The 6,340-nt window shown below is 35.0% G+C and overlaps 1 pseudogene; it reads right to left on the bottom strand.

The window, feature by feature from the left end:
* Positions 1 to 3,489: 3,489 nt before the first annotated feature.
* Positions 3,490 to 4,706, bottom strand: LOC122125999 (annotated as a pseudogene).
* Positions 4,707 to 6,340: the final 1,634 nt, after the last annotated feature.

Below are 6,340 nucleotides of genomic sequence, written 5' to 3'. Positions count from 1 at the left end.
AGAAAATGTGTTATATATACACAATGGAATTCTATGCCTCCATCAGAAAGAATGACATTGCCCAATTTGTGAGGAAATGGAAAGATTTGGAAAAAATTATATTAAGTATAGTTAGCCAGGCCCAGAGAAACATAGGTGCCATGGTTTCCCTTATTTGCTATAACTAATATATGTCTGATACAAGCAGAAACGTTCAGATAAATTGATGTTAGGCGAAATGAACCCAAAGGTAAGGATTCAAATGGTTTTTCTTATGAATGTTTCTAACATATTTATAAGTTGATTTCTTTGTTGCTTTGTATTTCCCTTCACCATGGAATAACGCCTGTTTTCATTATATTTGATGTTGGTATAATTTTTGGAGGGGAAAGGGAATAACATATCATTTAAATAAGAATACAGGTAGACCTATTGCAACCATGAGATATAGAAGTCGTTATGTCAAAAAATGAACTTTACAACTTTTGGATAGGGGGTTGGGGGTGGGACAAGGGATGGGATGGGAAGGGGAAACAAAGGAGAAGGAGATAATGCTTGATAAGAAATGCACTCAATATCTTTCCCATGTAATAGTAACCCCTCTGTATGGTATTTTCACAATTAAAAAAATCAATTGATCAGAAAAAAACAGTATGGGTTTCCATAGAATTAAACTGTTTTCAGTACTTTAAGGATGATCTCAAAGAAATATGTTCTGGGTTTTTTTTCATGATTGCTTGTTTGTTTAGTGTTTGCTGATTCTGGGGCTTGAACTCAGAGGCTGGACAATGTACCTGAACAATAGTGTCTTCCCTGTCCAACTGCCCCCCAAACCATTACTCTACTTCTGGAGCCAAAAATCCACTTCTGGCCCTTTTGATGTTTAATTACAGACAAAAATTTGACAGACTCTCTTGCCTTGGTTGGATTTGAACTGAGATAATATGAAAACCAAGTGACATCAACTGTATCAAGATTTCTGTTTTGAACCATGGAAAACTAGATGAAGTTTATTATAAATCTAATATTAATTAGCCTCTGGCTTTTTTGTGCCATGACATACCATAAATATTTCCAAATCTCACTTAGACTACGTATCCCATTTTGAATACAAGTGACCACAAAAAGCCTGGAAGCATTGAATTTACAGGAATAAACTTCACCTGATGTCTAGGCACATTCCTGGCAATAATTTTCGTGACCTATTAGCTAAACTTTTTTTTTTCGACACAGTATTCTATTATAAGTAAAGTAGATGAATTAAGGGCTCTTGTCAGCTATCATTATGGAAAGAGTAATTATATATTCTAAGTATGGGTTCTTTATTTTGCAATTACTATCTAAATGACTTTTGGCAGTCTTGGGGCTTGAACTCAGGGTCAAAGAAATGTTCCTGAGTTTTTTTTTCTTTGCTCAAGGCTAGCATTCTACCACTTGAGCCACAGCACCACTTCCAGTGTTGTTTTTTCTGTTAATTTTGTACTGAGGAATTTAACCCAGGGTGTCATTCATGCTAGGCAATCAATGTACCATGATGCCATATTCCCAGAGCCCTAAATGACTTTCTTAAGATGTCATTACTTTTTCATTCCATTACTATGTATTATAATTTGGGGCAGGTGGTAGAAAAGAAATGGAAAAAATACTAAGTCCAGTAAGGCTTACGTTCCTATCACATCACTAAGGAAGTACAGTGTTAAGTTGTGTGGGATTCTTAGGGCTCTTGCATGTGATATTAACAGTCATCTCTGACATGCATGACATTCTGCTTCCACTTTCAAGGTCAAGAACCAAATATCTAAGCCTTTTTATTGGTTGGGTGTGCTTTCTAGGAATGAAGAAGGAGGATGAGGAAGGTTATGGTGGAAAAATATGTATATTGGCTTCTGTCCACAATTTTGCATTTTTATAAAGTGCTACTGATGAACTTCCATTTACATCTAATTGATTATGCTATCTGCATCAGATGCAGATTAAATGAAGGCATTTATTCTGGTGGATAGTCACATATATTAACAAAATCTATTTCTAAAAAAAGAGATACTAGGTAAGAAAGAATAAAGGATTGTCTATAAAATGGTTTATTTTCCTAGCAGAACAAAATTTAGTATTGAAATGATTACTCCAGCTTTCTCTGAGGTTTTATGCTCTCTCAGTATCAAAATGTTCTCTAATTCCTGTAACATCCAAGCATAAAAGACATGATTTGAGGATCTCAGTAGTTTCAGAAAAAAAAGTACATAATAGCTTCCTTCCTTCAGAGACATGTGATGGCAAGTATGATTGATCATATTATAGTTCTCTTTGTTTTCATCTTTATCTCAAGTGGTGCATATCTTGGCATATTACATTATGTCCTGCATCAGCTCCCTGTAGGTGAGATTTACCTCTGCTCTGCAATGTCAAGATGGGTCATATGACTTACTTCAGCTTACAAAAATGAGCTAGAAGTTGTGAAAGACTATTTCTAGGAGAAGAATTCTATCTCATTGTTTGTGTCTAACAGCTGACTTGTTTTCCCTTAGCTATAAAATAGCATGTCTCCAGAGGGAGCCTTCTTTCAAATTAAATACTGGAAGAATATAACATGTGAAATTGAGGCAAAACTCAAATACAACGACATACTTATAATACAGCAAGAACTAAGCTAATATTAGAATATGATATTAAGATGTGTGTTTCTTACCATCCTTGTATACCTTTAAGATAGTTGAATATAACACACCAGAATTTAACAAATATTAAAGAAGAACTAAACAAATAGATAACATTTCGTGTATGAGGCTATTACATTTTTTATAAATAAGCATTCACCATTTGATCACTTGTGGGATTATTTTTTCTATTGATGTGTTTAATCACTCTAGAGCACTGTATCTAATATCCCCAATGATTATCCAGACCTTGTGATTGAGATGAGGAAGAATAAAATGTCTAGATTTTTCCTTGTCTTTTCCTCTTCTCCTTTTTCTAGTGTGAATTTTCATCTTTCTCCAAATTCTCCTATTAATAAAGGAAGAATGACACATTGCAAATATCAAGCTAAAGTCTTCAAAGCAAGAATTTCATTCTTTCAAAAATAGGTGAAGTAAATCAGTGTGTCGAGGAAGAATAAAATCATGATTATTTTTCCCTGTCTAGCTTCCATCACAGTGTCTGAACATGACTATAAATATCTAATAAACCACTTGCCTTGGCTAATTTTTAAAAAAAGTTTTTTAAATAAATCGTAATTTTTAAAATTTTTTAAAAATAATTTTTAAAGAAATACTAATTTGTTGAGTGCTTATGGCAGGCATGAAATAAGACTGCATTAACATTGCTTGTTGAGAGGCTAAATTTTGTCAAAATCTAAGCATAATTAAAAATAGATTATTTTAAGATAACTAGTTATATGTACATTTTTTACATGAAAGGACAATATTTATTTAAACAGAGCTCAATGTGGGACGATGGTATCCTCAGAGTGCATCCAGAGGGAAAAGGGAGGAGGGGCCAAATAAGACTCAATCAACGGCACTACCACACCTTTACTGTTTGATCTACACTGCCAGTCACCACATAGAAGGCCGTCTTGTGGAAATCCAAGAGGTAACAAAGTGTTGATGCGCAATGAGAGTTTTCATCCATCGCTTATTCTTGTAATCCCATACAGGTAGGGTCTTGTCATCAGCACAACTCAAAATAAAATTTCCCCTAGAATGGAACAGAACTCCACGTACCCAGTTATCATGACCCAAAGAGTCATAAGGCACATGCCAGTACTGACATCCCACATCTTAATAGTTTTGTCTCTGGATCCAGGTAGCAAGAATGGTCCAGGATTGCCACTTTTTTTAGTCTCAGATCCTGTTGCTTCAGAGATGGAAGAATATGAACTTTCTGGAGTCTAGGAAATTCATTTCACCACATGCTCATGTTCTCAGAGCTCTGCTTTGCACTCCTTTGTTGCTACGACCCACACACGACCAGTCTGGTCATTGAAACAGCTAGCTATCAGAGTGCCATCCTGATTTGGCCATACCATACCCACCCATTCTCTGTGTCCTGTAAATGTCTTCACACAGTAGCCAGTTTGCACTTCCCACATTTTCATAGTTTTATCCCGTGAAGCAGACACTATATGATCTCCATTAGGCATGATGGCTACTGAAGAGACATTGTGGTCATGGCCATGCATGGTTCTGATGCATTCAAATCCCTGAAAATCCCATAGTTTAATGGTCATATCTGCAGAACAGGAAGCCAGAAGCTTGTCACTGTGGTCAAAGGAAATATCCTGTAAAGAATCTGTATGTCCCTTAAGAGTTCATTCAGAATCTCCAGTCTCACAATCCCACACCATAATTATACCATCCTCTGAAGCAGAGACCATGACACTGAACACAGCATGGAAAATGACTCCAGTGACCACTCAATGCATATTTCTCTGGTGGATGGGGAATCCATTCTTTTGGATCTCGTTTCTGACCAAGAGGACCACTTGACATAAATACTTCTGTTGCTTCATTTAGATTTGATTCTAATTCCATAACCTTTTTTTGTAATATAATAACAGATGTCCATTTTTTTCTCAAAAGGCCAACACTCTTTGTATCTAATTCTTCATTCATATCTAATTCAGCTTCCTTTTAAAAAACCGAATATGCCTCTTCATAGCCATTTGAAAGAAGATAATCTGCTATAGCTCGATTTAGTTCATCTCATTGTCCCTGGGACAGCACCATTTTGGCTTTAATGTGAAGCTTATTTGATATAGTGGTATGGCCCTCCTACAGGAAATCAAGAAGGTTTGTAATCCTTGAATATATAATCAAATATGCCACTAAGTGCTTCCACACAGAGGAAAGTATTCTTTTGCAAGTGAATCCAGTAATCAGGAAATAGTTAATAAGTAAGGTTCATTCCACCTTAGTACTGCTTGACTTCTAGTTTTATAGGTACATTTTTAACATAACATACACACAGAGACATCCTTTTTCTTCTTTTCCTCTCCACACTTATTCTTCAATAAGCAGTTAAGGTCATTCAAATAGTTGTGTTTCTTTCAGAAATAGATAAGACACAAAAAAGTTAGAAAAAGAGAACCAGGATTGGGTGGCACCACCCAATCTTGCTATTTAAAAATAGCAGTCAAATAAATATTAACCATAATTCCAAAATAATAGCAGCCAAATGCTCTTGAAAAGAGAAGATTTGAAGCAGAATGTGTAACAATTGATAGTGCCAGGACAGCTTCAGGAGCTGCTCTCTGGGCTTTTGGGTTTTTAGTACATGACAACATTTAAATCAGGATTAATTGCTTTCAGGGACTAATTTTTGTTCTAGTTTTATTTCATTGAAGAAATATGTTGTTCAAATTTAATGAAAGAATAACAGGTTATAATAGAAAGAATGCTACACACATTGTAGGCAGCAAAATGCCTTCCCAACATATCTATCATCCCCAAATATCTAATCCTTCAAATGTAGATGTGCAGTATATATACATGTGTGTGTGTGTGTGCGTGTGTGTGTGTGTGTGTGTGTGTGTGTGTGTGTGTTTGTGTGTGTCTTTGTAAAAAATGACCTTTCATTATCCAAGGAACACAAATTTGAATAATTATCAGATAGGGAAGCATACTCAAATGGGTATTTAACAGTTCCTGCTGTAGTTGGAATGGGACATGATTAGGTAAGAATAATCAGAAAGATGTAAAAAGGCTAAATTAGAAGATAAAGGAAAAGACAACAACCCAGATTCTGAAGTTTCTTGAAAGCAGAACAGGAAGTAAAAGTCTTTTCCACTAAAATCACCTGAAAATATTTCAGCTATGTCAGTGGCTCGATTTAAATCTAGTGAGATATCTTTTAGATTTCTGTCCTTTAGAACTCTAAAATGATAAATATGGATTATACAGGCCACGTAACTTGTAGAAATTTGTTACAGCAGATTTTGTATAGCAAACTAAGGGAATTACAGTCTTTTCCTGATACAACTGCAGGGACATTACATATCATGGTTTCTGAAAATAAGAAAAAGTTGCCACCGGCTTTGTACACATGTATGATATACATAAAACAGCACTGCTTATCACTTATCAATTAATTATACTTTTGGCATATAAGTATATAAACATATAAATATGAATTATGTGAGAAAAGTGTCATTTATCCAATTGATTCAATGACAACTAAAACCAGAAAACACGTCTTTACATTTATATAAACTAGCATATCTAGTAAGGATTTAAAAAAATTAGAATATATATTTTAACATTTACGTCAAAATATTTGTTTATTTGTGTGTTTATCTTTAATTTTTATCACTCATGGGGGCTTGAAATCTGGGCCTGGAGGCTCTCCCTCAGCTCTTCATCTC

The sequence above is a fragment of the Dipodomys spectabilis genome, unplaced genomic scaffold (genome assembly GCF_019054845.1).
Source record: "Dipodomys spectabilis isolate Male_0828 unplaced genomic scaffold, ASM1905484v1 ptg000270l, whole genome shotgun sequence".
NCBI lineage: Eukaryota > Metazoa > Chordata > Mammalia > Rodentia > Heteromyidae > Dipodomys > Dipodomys spectabilis.
This window is presented reverse-complemented; position numbering and strand designations above follow the sequence as displayed.